Here is a 15,868-nt window from a genome sequence, read left to right on the forward strand (position 1 = left end):
TTAACTTCTTACTATCTGTAAGGCCTAAGAAGTGTAAGTTTTCAACAATAAAACAATAACTTCCTCTGTTTTTCAGGATGATGCATGAGAGTTTAACATGAACATATTTGCCAGATAAGAATCCTGTATCTGATTTTTGGAGTCTGCACTGCTTCAGCAATTTCTGTTCATAATGTGAGGTAGAGCAGAGATTTCAGAGGTATTCTGCATGTGTGCTTCACCCAGCATATCCTCACTGACTGCCTTGAGGGTCGCTAAACAGCCTCTTCTGCTTACCCCTTCAAGATTCATCCAGTGCTGCCCTTACCAACTTTTGCTGGAGCAGAAATCAGACTACACACCTGGCTAAAGTCCTGCTATGCTTAGTGTTGTGTGTTTTGCCTCTTAACAGATAAGAAACTGAGGTACAGCAATGTTAATTACCTGAAAGCAAATAGGAATTCTGTACTTAAAACCTGGGATCAGACGCGTGTTTCTGTAGTTACTGCAACATCAGACTGAGTTTCTGTAGTTGAATATCTCCTAATAAAACAAGCTTATAAGATAGGAGCAAGGTTAGTAATTCCTGTGAAACTTCTTTAGTTTCTTTGCAATGATACATTTGACAAAGTATATCCAAGTGAAAACCTTTCATTCTTTCAGATCTGGAAGGTCTCAGTCATTGGTGGGTTTATACTATTTTTGCTGATATTTGTATTTCTAAGCAAATAACTGAATTTCAACAAAAATATGGAAGATGGAGGCCTAGAAGTTCAACACCCATTTCTAGATTTGGGTGATAAGACATTGAATAAGTTAATACTCATATTGTTATTAAATCTTTGAAAGCTGGATTAATTTTTATTGAAAGACAAGCTACTGAGAGCCACTTGATAAGCCAAAGTGGTTTTGCATTGTTCTTTATGAAGTTGGCTTTCCTCTGTTAGTATGCTTTCTGTGATGCTCGTGACGGTACCATAAGGCAATTTTAGTGTTTAGCCACAGTGACAAGCGTATCTTTATTAATGAGATTTATAGTTGTGTAAGTCTTCTCACTTCCTCTGTCTTGTTTTTGTCATATTCCAATATTCAGAGATTGCTGGCAAATGTCTGCTGTGTTGGAAAGTTCCTGCTATAGGAAGTGCTGCTATAAGAGCACCCATAAATCATCCAGTTCTTTGGCAATGTCTTTGCCACATGAGATGGCCCTGATAAATTGCATAAGTGCATGAATGGCAATGCAAATAATTCCATAGTAGGTAATGTTTGTTCTAGCCCATTCTATGCGTGACACACCTCAAACTAAACCCCATCGTGAAAGTTAACTAGCTTCGCTTATTCTGAGACTGCTTACAACAGAGATGATACAGATGATTTCTGTAGTTGCGCTGAGTGAATCTGAAGCTAAGGCAGCTTTAAGCAATCCTATTACAGCAGATGATTTGACCTCTTTGAGCTCTCTTAATTGTGTGTGTGTGTGTAGCCTTTTCCTGTCAGCATCCAGACACGTATGTGGTGTACAATTAATCTGTGCATCTGTACTAAATCCAACACGCCCTGTAGGCACTGAATCATAAGTCCTTGAACAGATGAGTACTACAGCACCATGTGATAGATCCAGCTTCTTCCTTGAAGGCATGCCTCTCTGGTGTGTGTGCACTCACTTTCGTTTATACCTCATGCCAGAGCTTGCTTCTGGGCTTCTGTTACACAATTCATGTAGCACTTTCCTGGATACCGTGTTTCTGAAGAGCTCAGGAGCCTCTGCTTTTCATTTTGTTGAATGTAAACCTCATACATGGCAGTGCCTATGCTCTGGTTGCATGATGTGGTAAAGGCCCTGTGGGTTTCTCATGAAGGAGCAGCCCAAAGCACGCTCCACCTGTAGAGCAACTCTCTCATCACATGGTTTGAAAGCACATTGCAGATGGAGTCCCTGATCTAAATTTAGAAATTACACTGGCTAAGCATCTTAATTTCAAGTCTAGTTACACTTACTAGTGCCATTTATCCCTGTTATTCTATTCCTCTTGAAATCTGTGGTCCTAGGACTTTGTCTTAATGCCTGCAGCTACATGCAGTGCTTGTACTGATGATACTGTTGTTGCATGTGCTTACATCTGCTTGCAAACTGACTGGTAAGTGGATGAAGGGAAGCTGCTATGTCTCTTGGAGTTTTACTTATGTACAGCAACTTTGTCGAATGCAATTCTGCTGGGCATGACTCTACAATGTGTATTTTGTTTTATAATTTTATGTAATACAGTGTCTCTGTTTCATGTGCATATTTAATTTCGGTTTTGTGGCTGCATTTCTTCATGAAAAATTGTACTTCAGAATCTGTTAGTCTTCAAGTAAGCCTTTCTAGCCATATAGTAGCAAAAACATCTTTGCAGTGTGACCAGTTTCTAAATAAAAGTAGGGTGTTTTTTTTTCACTTGACTGCTGTTCCAGGGTAAAGCTTGATTTCAAAGGATGAACTGACTCCCTTGTTGCAGTCTTTAGAACATGTATGTGACTATTTGAATGTTGGTGTTTGTTATTTCACTTCATCGGAAAAAATAGAAGACTTGTTCTTAAATGCTTCCTTTGTTACTCCACATACAGGGTAATATAGAAAAATTGTTGCGTTCCTGTTTTGACTGAGGTTGTAACACGCACATTAAATCTAGGAAAAATGCCTCTGGAGATGATGGCATCTGCGAGTGCGCTTTGAACAAAGATCTTGTGCTCTCTCAATACAGACCTAAATGGAAGGATGTGGGAGTGTAAGAATGGCTTAAAGTTCGTCAGATTTCCTGTGCAGAAATAGGAGTCCAGTTGCCTTTAATGTCTCTCTAGTGAGAAGCGGATGTAAAAGCTGAGATAGTCTGCAGACAACCTTCTGAGGGTGAGACTTCCTACTCAAGGTCTCAAACATAAGCTCTGCAGTATCTTTTTTTTTTTAAAGTAAATATTGGATCCTAAAAAGATCATTCAGACTGTTTAAGCTCAGAGCTTAAACTATTTACACATCAGATAGAGAAAGTTAGGTACTGTAAACATGGCTAAGAGCTGGAAGTAATGCCTGCCTCTCTGTGGACTAGATAACAAGCTTGTCTAAATCCAGCTGGTTAAAAAACAGGAAGAAAAGATATTGACCAGCTATCCAGATCCAGGGCTGCTTAGCATCTCTCCTCCCCCCCCCTCCCCCTTCAGAGCTTTTAAATGGCAGATTCTCTTGCATAATAACCTACTGATTGTAGTATCAGGGAAACCTAATGCTAATCTGTATTTGAGGAGTCTTGAATTCAGTGTCTACTTGTGAGCCAGGCTGGTGCCTTGCTCAGCTGAAGCTGGGACACTCTATGAATGGGGTTTTAAGGGGTGGATCCAGGAAAGAGAAAGCACAGCAGAACCTGGTGAGAAGGATTCTTTAATGGGATGGGAAAGTCCTTGGGTTTAGTCTTTCCTTACAGTAGATGTTTGTTCAATGGAAACCTTAAACTGTTCTTGGAGTTGGGGGATATGCAACTTCTATCCTCTTGTTACAAGCCTTAACTTATTGAAGAGTTCACGTAGATTGCTCATACCTTTAACCATTAGAGTCTTCAAAAACAGTTTTGCTGGATCTGGTCATGCACAGAACTTCTTCTGTTGTGCCTCTGTAGAGTGTAGAAAAATTAGAGCTGGTCTAGTGTTCGTTCCATAGGCTAATTCCTGGTTTCTACAATGTAATTCAATCCGTTGGTCAGGTGTAGTGTATCCAAGGAGCAAACATGTACTAACTGAGATCTAGGGTCAAAAGATATGTGGCATTTTTCCTTCAGAATGAAGAAGTCTGTGCCTGTTACTCTCTTGTGTCTGTTTCACTATATGGCTAAAAGTTTACAAGTCAAAGTGTACATATCAATAACTTGCTCCTGACATCTGATTGCCAGAATTACCAGAGCTTTTGCAAGGATTGTGCGTTTCTGGCCAACTTCTTATAAGTTACGTGATCTAAACTTAATTGTCTTCTTCCTTTGTATTTTGTCAAGAACATCCTCACACCAGTAGTAGGAAAAGATTACTCCTATTTCAGTCTGCTTGTAACTGGACATACCTGCCCTTTTCACCCTGCTATGGAAACCTGTTCCATAACTAATCTGGAGGACGTCATCTGTCTTGCCTCTTCATCTCTGAGTTGAGTCACTCTAAGGACTTGTTGCTCTCTAAGGAGTAGCCCTGTTTTAAAGGGGAACAGAGGAAAATGGTCATTGTATGGTTTAACGGAATAGGTATTTAGCAGTTTTGGTTTTTTGTTTTACACGAAAGACATTCTTCCTACTGCTGCATTTACCGTAAATATAGGCATAGGTTCCTGAGCTCTAAGAAGCTGGGTGAATGAGGGCTGGAAGGTAAGAAGTAGCCTGATAGTAGTCTGAACTTCTAAAGTGTGAGCAAACTCTCCTAGATCCAGAGCATACACTACTCCAAACTGTAACTAATAAATAATTAAAAAAAACTGATAAGGGTAGTCATCTTCTAAGATTCAGTCTCTCTGTAATACTTAGAGTTGTTCTGAAAACCTGTATTTTTAAGGGAAGTTTTTAAACCATGCAACACTACTAAGCTTAAAATATCAAGTCCAGTGTTTGAAAGCTGAGATATGGCACTAACAGTAGAAAAAGTGTTCACAGTTGGAAATCCTTTCTATGACTTTGGAGTAATTAACAGAGGAAAAGCTGGTCAGTGTTCTGTTTAGTGAATTACACTTCAGTGAATGTGTTGTGTTGGACTGATAATACTTCAAACCTGTGCCAAAGGTTTGCTGTGGGGACAAGGGAAGGTTATGTATGAGTCTTTTCCATCTCTGTCTTTGCAGCTCTTAATTAACTGTGCAATCTTCATTTATGCACAAAATTAGCTTCTAGTGCATGAATATGTTTTGATGCTTTCCAGCTCAAACCTGTAAGGAAAGTCATTAAAGTCCTGTACCTGATGTTGTTCTGGTGAATGAAGAAAAGCAGTAATTTAATGTGGAAAATGGTCAGGGTGTCTCGAGTGCTGTGGGTGCTACATGGAGGCAGAGCTGGGCAAGCTTGTGGAAGCAAATAGTTTTAACTTTGCAATGTGTCCTAGCATTGTTGTTAATAACGGTATGATATACAGTTGAAGCTCAAACTACTGAGTTTTAGTATCATTATTTTGATCTTAAACACTTGGTTTTATTGCTGTCCTGAAAATAAAGTCTTGAGAACTTACTTTGTCAACTGTGTAGAATTAATATACTGGGGATTTTTTTAATAGTTCTCTGACCACCAATTCCTCAAATCACGGGAGAATTACCTCTTTCAACTGAAAATTAAAGTTCTGGCAATAGATTTTGGTGAGGGGGGGAAAAAAGTAGCCCATATCATTTTAGTGAGGGATAAAATTCTCAAAAAAAATAAACAGTTTTGTTTGCCATGGATCTATCTTTGAATGGAATGAATTCTAGTATTTATAGGTTTTCCTGTTTCTGTAGGACACTGGATGTGTTGCTTTCTGCCTCTTTTTTTTATTTTTTTCCATAGCTGCCTTACTATGAAGAATAGTCTGTCAGAAGCTCTGCAGGGATTATTTTGACTGCTCAATTTGTGTGTCTTATGGCAACAGAATTCTTTATAAGCTACCATAAGCCTTCTGACATTTAGTTACCTTTATGGATTTTTTATGATTTTTTTTTTTTTACTTATTTTGTATACTCTGCTTTTCAGATATGTCTTAACCTGTTGATGGGCTGTTGTCGCTAGCAGCCCGAGATCTGTGTCGGGGAGGATGCATCACCTCAAACCCCTGTTGCTTTCTCTGTTTTGGGCTAAGCAAAGTCAAGCACAGGCAACGATGATGTGTGTAATGTGATTTTTAAATGTGGTTCGTGTGTATACAACAGCATTGGATATACAGGCTAATGCTAGATTGTGTTATTCCTAAATGTACTTCAGACAAAGCTTTTGAGTTGAAATAACCTGAAGAGTAGATTGTGAAATCTGCATTTCTCTGTGTTTTTGAAGATGCTGTGTAAGTTGCCAGTCGCAGAGGAAATGCAATGGCATCTCAGGCCACCCCAGATGGTCACCTTGGTAGTATCTGTGGGAGGCGAGTGTCTGACCGGAGCAAGGCAGAGAACTGGAGCACGGGTTATTGGGTTGGCAGTCGAGGCTTTGTGCAGAACTTAAGGAAATGCTTTGACCTCTGTTTCGCTCTGCATCTCATCCCTGTTACCTGTTTGTGAAGACTTACAGCCAGCTCCAGCACAGGACTTCCTGGACTGTGAGTGGCAGTCTTTAATGGTGCCAAAAGCTGGAAAATTATTTAACTAAGCCCCTGCTTATAAATTGCTGTGTCTGGCAATAACTAGCTGGTTTGCCAGTGTTTTAGCAAACTGTCTTGCATGGAGTATTCTGAATCTTTCAGTAAAATGTATTAACTCCACGTTACGGGCTTTGCCATTCTCCTCTGAGAATGTAGCCACACTCAGAAGTGTTCTTCCTTGTAGCTCGAATGAGTGCAAAATGTGGAGGCTTGGGAAGCAGTGGCTGTGATTCTGCCTGTTGAAACATGTATGGCAGAGAAGAACGAACACAGTACAATTCACAGAAGACTCTTTGCATTTTTATGGTTAATAGTTTTGAATGTGTGGAGAACAAGATTTAATCAGGTGCTGTACTTCAGAGTTTAATTCCACCTTCCCCTTAAGTGACAAAACTAATGAAGTAAGGGATAGTCGCTTAAATGAATAGGTTTATTGTCTGCTTCCTTCTTTTGAACTCGTCATCCTGCAAAGCTATGCCAACACAGTGTTTGGAGGGCAAGCAAGGATATCTTCTGAGAATGAGCTTACTCTTTAGTTGTTCACCTGCTATTCTCATTAGCCTGTCAAAGAAACAGTGTTAATTGACTCCACAACGGTGTATTGAAGTAAAGAAAATTAATTTTTGAACGAAGATAGCGCTAAGTTTTTCTCAGCTGTGTTATTTATACCATAGGTTACAGTTTGGGGATCTGTTATTTAAAAAGAAAAAAACCAAAACTCTCTTGACAGGTTTTATCAACTGAACCAGATTAATCTAGATCACATATAAGGAATTGTTTCCTTGAAATCTGGGGAGATCATCTTCCAAAGGGACCACATGTCTGCAGCTTTCTGTGCATACCTGTCCTTTCGACAGAAGGTGCTGCCCAGCTGCTCCTGGCCAGTGCGCCTGTGCAGCAGCCTCTTTCCAGTTCCTCCTGTTGCACCAGACTTTATTCTTTGCCCGGCCCTGGCAGATGACATAGTTCCTCCACATGCTGATGTCTCCATGATCCCTCCAGTCCACTGCAAATACTGCTGTTCTACCACATTGACTTTTCCCATCCAGAATTGCTGTGCAGCTGGAGCTGCTGGCTCTTGCTTCCCTTTCTCACCAAAGGCCAGTCTGCAGGAATGGGTTGTCAGGGAGGAAACTACATTGTGGGAGATGCTGAGCAGCCGGGAGAGGGAGCAAGGCAGAGCTGTGTGGGACTGGGGGGCAGAAGGGTCTCCGGCAGGCTTACATATTAAAACAAAATCCTGTGTGCTACTGCAGGTAGTTATGAGGAAGTTTAAACGTTGAAATCTGTCAACGTGATGATATGTGAGCTGGTCTGGTGGAAGTGTAATGCCAATTCTTCTGTTTAATGAAATGATCAATCATGCTTGAAAAAAATATCCATTCTCTGGTACTGAATAGAAAGCTTTTCATACTGTAGTACAGCATAGTAGAAGTATTTTTGTTGAGTGTGTTGAAGGAAATTGTACGTGTTGCAGTCGCATAAATGCTCACTCAGCCAGCAGAACTTTCAAATCGTGTTACCAGGCTGTAGACAGTGAGAGTGCTGCTCTGTTCCGAGACTTACCCAGCAGTGTATAAAACCTTGTGGCTTCCATTCAGAAGTCTTTAACTGAATTGTTAACTTTATACAGTTGCTTGGCAAGAGGACCGTGAATGAAAGGGACTGAAATAGGGTAGTGGAACAATTGTTAAAACAAAGCCTATGCTTTAACAGAGTGAATAAGGTGTCTTGAATGTTTTTTAGACTTCCCTTTCTGCAAGAGAGAGTAGTAGTGCTTCATACCACAACACTTGCAGGGGGGAAAAATCCAAACCCCAATGTTAATTTGCCAGGAACCTGCTTAGATACTGCCTTGACACAAACTGGCAGAAGTTATTGTTGACTAACATTACTCTCTTTTTGCTTTTACTTTTGAACTGTTGCAACTGTTTGCTTCAATGTAGCTGTGAGTAGGATCCCTTGATTTTATTTGTCAATTAACTTTTGCTAAGTAACTCAAGAGTCCTTGCATTCTCCTCTAGCTGTGCTGCTCAGGTCACAAGGTTTTCTTTTGCAGAGAAGGGAGGAGGGAATGGGTGGTATCTTTTTATGATAGTTTTCACTGTGTCTAAAATCATCCCCCAGCCTCAATACCACACAGCTCTTCCCCTTCCCTCCACCCTTCCCAAACTGGGCCAAATCAGTAATACTATGGCCTTTGTGATTAGAAATTTCACTGCAGAGCAGCATAGTTTTTTGTTAAATGCTTGTTAATCAGGATTATCTGATGTAAGAGGAGCTGCTGATAGCTGATTAAATACAAATTAATGCTGAATATTTCATGCCTCTTCAGCTGGATTTGCAGTGACATGACAGGGATTTTATATTTCGAAAACAAGTTTATGCTTTGCAGAATGTGGTTGACTTTGCTGTAGAAGCAGAAAGAGAATCGTAGTATGAAATGGGAAGATCACTCTATAAAGAAACCTTGAGATGCGACATACTGACAGGGTAGATTCTAGTACCGGGAACAATATCTGAAGTAGGAGCAACAGTAGTTTTATTGGAGACAGGTTAATTGATGACACTCAAGTATTTAAATCCCTGAAACAGAAGCAGCCTACAAAACCCCAAATGGAAAAAGCTTATGAACCTGTCACCACAGCAGAAAGGTACTGGGTTTGGCCAGTTCATAATCCAATTATTGTACTAAAGAAGACCATTCGGTGCGTAAACCTATTCCAATGAACTTAAAGACCCTTAAAATGCTTGCAATAGATCTCAGTGCTGCATTTCTGTTGGAAATACTGCTCTGACTATGCAAATACTAATTTTCTAAATCAGAAACTTAGTTTCGAAGCAGGAAATCTAAGTAATCTTAGAGTAAGTTCAGAATGGTAAAAATTGCCATTAGCCGAATTTGTCTTTAACTGATGGAAACTGTAGCAATGAAGCATTTTTCACTGGACTCAATATATATGACACTGTAAATATAACTTGAACTGAAACCTTTTTTTTTCCGTACTGCAGCTATGTCTAACTTGGCTCAGTAATGCAGAGACTTAATGCTCTATTTTTTTTTGGTGTGCAGTAACTACGTAACTCAGTAATGCTGAGATGCAGTGCTCTATTTCTGATGCTTGTGATCATGGATAGCTAATTGCCTTATTGACTCACAGAAGAGTTTGTTAGGATGCCTCTCCATTTGCTTGTAAAGTCACTTCCATAAAATTTCAAGTGTTTTTTGAAATCTGCATGTTTCATTTGCATTCTTAAAGAATTATGTAGGTTCCTTGGCATTCTGGATTAACTTTGACTTACCCGTGGCACTGGCTTATGTAATTGAAATACTGTGTATTGCTCGTTTAATGGGATTTTTCTGTTTGTTCAGATTCTGAAGGCAAGCTGCTGCATCGGCAATCTGAGGAAGGGAGTTCTCTGTTAAGACTGCAAGAAGATACTACCAACTGGTAAACGCTTCCTTAGGTGTCTTTGCTTGTAGAATACTTCATTGTTTTCCATAATAATTTAGGCCAAGGAGTACAAAGTATTTTGATCTACTGAAAGCAAGAAGTAGTTCATGCAATATTTTTTTTTGTAATTAACTGTGGCTTACCAGACAAAAGGCTCAGTAGCAGTGGATAACATATGGGTATTTAAATTGGAATACAAAGTGATTAAAATCCTGCTCTCACAGTAGGAACAAAAAGACTAGCCTTTTTTCTGTAGTGGGACATTAAACATTACCTATTTGCCTTTTCCACTGAGACTAATACAACCTCTTACTATATGAAGACTATTTGAAGTGTGATAGTGCAAACACTGAAACTTCAAATCTGATGCTTCAGAGCCTGGATAGAGACAAAAAAAGGAAACTTTAACAAATCTAGTTTAGAAGTTGAACTTCCCAAATACCGTTTGAAAATGCATGTCCCTCAGTTTACAGGGATGAGAACCACTGGCGTGTAGTAGGTCACAATTTTAGGTAGCAAAGCACTGTATTATCAACACAGGTTTTGAACCATATTCTAATTATCTGAGAATAATTTTTAGGTTAACACTTTGAATTATTCTGATCATATATGATATGAATAAATAATGTATGTCTGTCACTCAATTCGAGTGCATAGTTTGCCCTGTACAGAAAGTTGAAAAGCCTGTTAGCCTGTCAGTGAGGGGTCCTCTGCCTGTTTCCCTACTTCAGCTTTCCTTCCCACCCCATCATCCTCCCGTCTCTCTCAGAGAGAGTAGTTTAACAGGATGGTCATGCTGAGTGAAACCAGGTGATTCTAGAAAGTAGCTCTTTGTCTGGAACTGTGGTAAAGAATTTTTTTCTTAATTCAGCATTTCCTTTAGGACCGAGAAGTGCTTTTTAGCTTGAGGGTAGTGCTGCACAAATTTGATTTCACTGTTTCCAGCATTAACTTTGGGAAGATGTCAGCTGAGAGCCTACTGAGCTTTGCAACATTTTAGACCTGACCCAGGTCTCAGCTCAGTCCCCCAACTCTGGGCATATGCTGAAAAGAGGATGTGACACGTGAAGACCGCATCCCTCAGGACAGAGTGCATCTGAGTCTTGCGTGACTGGTGCTGAGATAGAAATTTCAAGCCATCTGGACCTTGGTGTGGTGCAGACTCTAGCCCAAATGGTTGTGTAAGACATGTGCCTGTTTTATCCAGGTGTGTGGGTTTTTCATTATTTTAGCTGTCCATTAGCAGAGACACTGAAGGACATACAACATTTTAGCATTTGTCCTATTTTTCTTGCATTAGCTTTTCTTTTTCATTACATTAGCTTGTATGTATGGAATTATTGTTCCAGAGTATCAGTCATTCAGAAAAGATCTTGATAATTATCTCCTGCTTTTGCATATAATATCTGATAATTATTCATTCTTATTTTATAGCTTTATCTCTCATATGCAGCTTGAACTTGCCTGCATGCTTGAAGATTTAAAAATCTTTCCATGCAATTTAGAATTTTTCCTCTGTAACGATGATGGGGAGATGTTTCAAGCAAACTGATTAGCATGTTGTGGAGTCCCTGTTCCAGCACTGATATTGCGGTGTTTGTAGATTAACAGGTTTTGCATTTTGTGCTAATTTTAATAGATATGAAAACACCTTCAGTATTATGTTTGCAAAGTGGAAGCAAATGCATACCTGTCATTTTCTTATTAATTTTGAGACTACTTTGTTGTGGCTTGTATAGCTCTCAGAAGAGTAGCATTTGTCTGGATGACACATCTTTAAATGTTCCGCTTCCTTGAGGGGAGAGTCTTTAAAATCTCTTCAGTAATGTTTTCAGTCTTTTAGTGCAAATCCCTTAATGTGTGCTAAACTTAAAAAGAGCAGGAAAGTTTGTTTCTAGCTGTCCCTGTAGCTGTGTGCCTACAAAAGATTAGAAGTAGAGGACGTCATTCAGAAGAGAGACTGTGCTGAGTAAGGCCATATTGTGTGTGTTACGGACTTCTGTATGGCTTTGGCTGCCTGGGAAGTTTATATAAACTCAGATGTGCTGCAGGAAATAGAAAGCAAGGTTCTGTTTTGTTTTGCTCAGTGCTAAACGTTTCCTCAATTAAATGAGGAAATAGGTGTTAAAAAAATGTGCAGCTTGTAACGTGTGCTTTCAGAAGTTTTTATTTTTTCTTTCATTTGGGGAAACCTATGTAACCAACATAGAAAGCAGTAAATTTACAAATGCTTCTGAGCAACCTGAGGAGCTTTCTCTGCAGGGCCTACCAGATAGCAACAGTAGGGTAATGTGGGAACCGTTGGGGTAGAAGAATAATCCATCACAATGAGGTTATATACTGTAAATACATGAAGAAAAATTAATGTCTTTCTGACAACTGAAACCACTTTTACTTCCTATTTGTGCCTGTGCCGCAAATTAAAAACAGTCTCCTTTGGTAGTGTCACTCGAAATATATTGCTGTAGGTTTGCCTATAAATTCTATTTGCAATTCAGTAGAGCTTCTTGAATTGATTTGTTGTCCATGTGAAAGTGGGTTTGTTGAAATGGTTCTTAGTATGTGGAGGTTAAGTACTTTTTGTGGTTTTGACACTCATTATAAAATATTTTGGTAGAAATTCTGATCATGTTACTGATGTTCCACCAGCATGCATTTATTTTGTATTAACGCTGGTATGTAAGGCTAGAAAGAGGACTAGCTGTATTTTATCTTGGGGCTTGTTTAATGTGGCTGGCTGCGATAGCATGGGAATAGATTGAGGGGCTAAAAGCTTTTGTGCAATCCTATGGGTTTTTTAAAGTCAAATAGTACATATTAACAATCAATGTAAATAATCTGTCTGTGCTGATGCAATGCAATGTGGTATCTTTTCTTCCACAGTGGACATAAAATTAGTTAAAACCTTGAATGAAGATGGTAGTAATCTGCAAATGATCAGTGACAGGGTTTTTTACTGTGATCAGGCAGAAGTTGTTGTAGAGGTCTTCCAAAATATCCTTCCTTTACATGTAGTAGTCCTACTGCAACAGTTGGTAGAGTAAGTTTAAAAAAGGAGTGATGAATCTAGTGTAATGGCTTGTTTAGTAAACTCTGTTCTTCTTGAGACTTCAGCCATGCTGATTTGTTTATGAAGGTAAAGCTGCTATTTTTCTCCACCTGTAAATAATTGCTCAGGACAACATGAACTGTTTAATTCTGTTTGTCCAATGAGCCTTCAAATCAAAGACATTAATTTAAGGGTTGTTTTGACTTTTTGAAGTCACTTTTAAACAAACCAGCAAAATATGTAAACTTTTCTCATCAGAAGGACATTTGACCTGAAAAGCTGTGCTTGTTGAGACAGGTGACTGGACTTAAGTATTATGTTTTATGTGGTCTGTTCTATTAGGTTAATGTCAGATGTTGCTTATTTCACTTCCTGACTTACAGAACAACTCTTAAATGCTCATTGAAGGACATCCTTAGGTTTTGTGGGAGGTTTTTTCTTTTTTTCTTAACTCTGTAGGGACTCGGGCTATTAACATATAGTCCTTCAGATCTGGTTAATATTCAGCTTACTGCTTGACCACGTAACTGCAGTTTTATTATTTAAAATCATAGAATATCACAAGTTGGAAGGCACTCATCAGGATCATTGAGGCCAACTCCATGCTCCTTGGGTGACTACCTAAATCTAAATCCTACGCTAAGAGCGTTGTCCAGATGCTCCTTGAACTCTGACAGGCTTGGTGCTGTGACCATTTAGCTGGGGAGTCTGTTCCAGTGACCGACCGCCCTCTCAGTGAAGAACCTTTTCCTCATGTCCAGTCTGAACTTGGAACTTCTCCTGATGCAGCTTGCCTCCTTTTAGCTCATTGTGGAATTGATTTTAGAAATTATTGAGCAGAAATACTGTGAAGCCGTTGAGACTCAGTATCACTAAATTACAGTGCAGGAATTAAGACCTTATTGTATGGTTTCTGTTTTTTGGGGTTTTTTCCTGACTTGGACAAAGCTGTTGAATACACACAATGGTCCCTAGGAGCTGGGACCAGACATTCCCATGTTATGTCTCTTAACGTTTGGTGTTCTGTAACTTCTGTGCATGCTTTCATCTTAAATGCTACCTAATAAACATTTGAGGTCACAGGTTAAAATAACTTGGTTAGATTTTTCCTTTCTGGACAGCTAGTGATTGATATGATTGTTTTGAGTATTCTTGTTTATCATTTTTATTGTACTGGCATGTAATCACCTAAGGGGGTTTTTTGGTATTGGAATGATCTCAGACTTCTGTCACTGGAATGTTAGCTGATCTGACAAGTTTGCCTTCTCTTTTAATTTTAGCTGAAACAGTTATTACAAATCTTTGTGCAGGTGGAGCTCAGGGCACCCCTGGGCAAGCTGGAGGCGCTTTCAGGAGTCTCAGCACTATATGACAGTTACTCTGGCCAGAGCAGAGCTCCCCATGGCTTCTCAGCAGAAGTTACTGCTTGTCCTAAGGCTCTGTCATGGAGTCACTCTTGCACAGTGTTGCCTCCTGGCTTGTGCCATGAGTTACAACTACAGAGGAGCTGCCTCTACTGAGACTTGCTTAGGGTGACAGTGCTAGGGACTTTTGGGAGAAGGAGCTTTAAAGCAAACAGCTTAAGTATCCCCTCTAACCTGCTCAGCTCTCGAGTCTGAGAGAAGCATGTGGCAAAATTTACTGCTGTTGGTTTCCACAGGAAGGGCTTTTCAGGCTTTTTAAAAGCTAGTCTGTGTTCTTTGAAATCTGGAATAAACAAATCCATTGCCTCTGAGCAGCAGAGATGTTGTCTGTGATACTTCTGTAGCTCTTGCCTAATCAGCTTAGCTCTAGATTCGTCTTACAGTTTTACCTATCAGAGCACTAAATATGGCTTCAACTCTCAATTTCTGATACTGTTGAGGAACCAGTGTATAGTTAAAACTCACTAAGACCAGTAGAAAGGTGGTTTAGGTGGTAAGTTACTCTCTGGTTGGTTTTCTTTTCATGATAAAAGTTCTGTTCTGTTCATATGACCTAATATAGTCCTGAGGAAAGTGGTTTACTCTGACTGGAGAAATTTGGATTATAGGAAATAAGGACTGCTCTGTTTAAGTGTTACTGAATAGGACTATGGGTCTTGGGTTGCTCAGAGCTGATAATACTAATAATGTTGAATGGGAAAGCCCTTTTGACCTTTTCTTGTCTTACTGTTTTTATTACGCAAGTGGATGAGTATTGCTGCAAACTTCCTGGGACAGGGTATGGTTTTGTTTCTGTTATGCTGATATTGAGTCAGAATTCTGTCTTAAACTTCACCATATTCCTAAGAAATTATATCATTTGTATAGATGAGAAAAAAGCTGCTGAATCACTTGGTTGGTATTCAGAAACACTTCACAGCTGGACATTAACAGCATAACGTCAAAGGAAGCATCAACTGCAGAAAAATGGCAATGCTAAGTAGACATAGGGAAGCTAAACATGCAATAGATAGCAAACGGCAATATCATTTAATGTTGTAAAGGTATCCAATATGTCTTCATAGCTTAGGAATACTTAGGTACTTTTTTGAGGAGTGAAAGCCTGAATGCTAGAGTTTTTCAAAATTCTGCTTGTTATATACCCGGTACTAAATCACTCCAGGGTTTAGATTTATGAAGGTTCAAAAGGAATGCAGGAGATAATATACTACCAGAAATAGCAAGTTCAGTTGTTTGGATAATTGACATTAGACACAGGACTTGCTTCAGTAATTCTTGCAGGCTTTTTAATTTTTTTCTTTTTTTACACAACAGGAAGTTGTGTAGCCTGGACTAAAATACCACAGTTCTACACTTCTGACCCTACCACCAAAAAAACAACCACCACAAAGAAAAAAAAACAAAACCCACCAAAAACACACCACCATAACAACCCAAGAAGTCCCACCTCTGTTTTCTTAAAAGTCCTTATTTGTCTTCTGGTTACCCAACATTCACTTGCTGTGAAAAGTAAAAAAGTTTGTTTGGAAATAATTAAACTAACTTTCTGATTGGGTTAAAAAATCCATTGTACTTGGTCTTCAACTTTCAGCTTTTGTCTATGTAAAGCTTTGACAAGATGCAAAAATGAGGATTATGATAGT

General features: G+C 39.2%; 1 protein-coding gene across 10 annotated transcripts in view; it reads left to right on the forward strand.

The window, feature by feature from the left end:
* CYRIB (CYFIP related Rac1 interactor B) overlaps nt 1–15,868 on the forward strand; it is a 97,847-nt gene that overhangs the window by 46,319 nt on the left and 35,660 nt on the right. For 8 of the 10 annotated variants that reach the window (XM_054814964.1, XM_054814966.1, XM_054814967.1 and 5 more), the window contains one exon: nt 9,671–9,749. The exons of the other annotated variants lie outside the window; for them this stretch is intronic. The gene's annotated coding sequence lies outside the window, so the exon portion shown is untranslated. The remainder of the gene's footprint in view (nt 1–9,670; nt 9,750–15,868) is intronic. 10 annotated transcript variants of the gene reach the window in all.

Source organism: Grus americana, chromosome 2 (genome assembly GCF_028858705.1).
Source record: "Grus americana isolate bGruAme1 chromosome 2, bGruAme1.mat, whole genome shotgun sequence".
NCBI lineage: Eukaryota > Metazoa > Chordata > Aves > Gruiformes > Gruidae > Grus > Grus americana.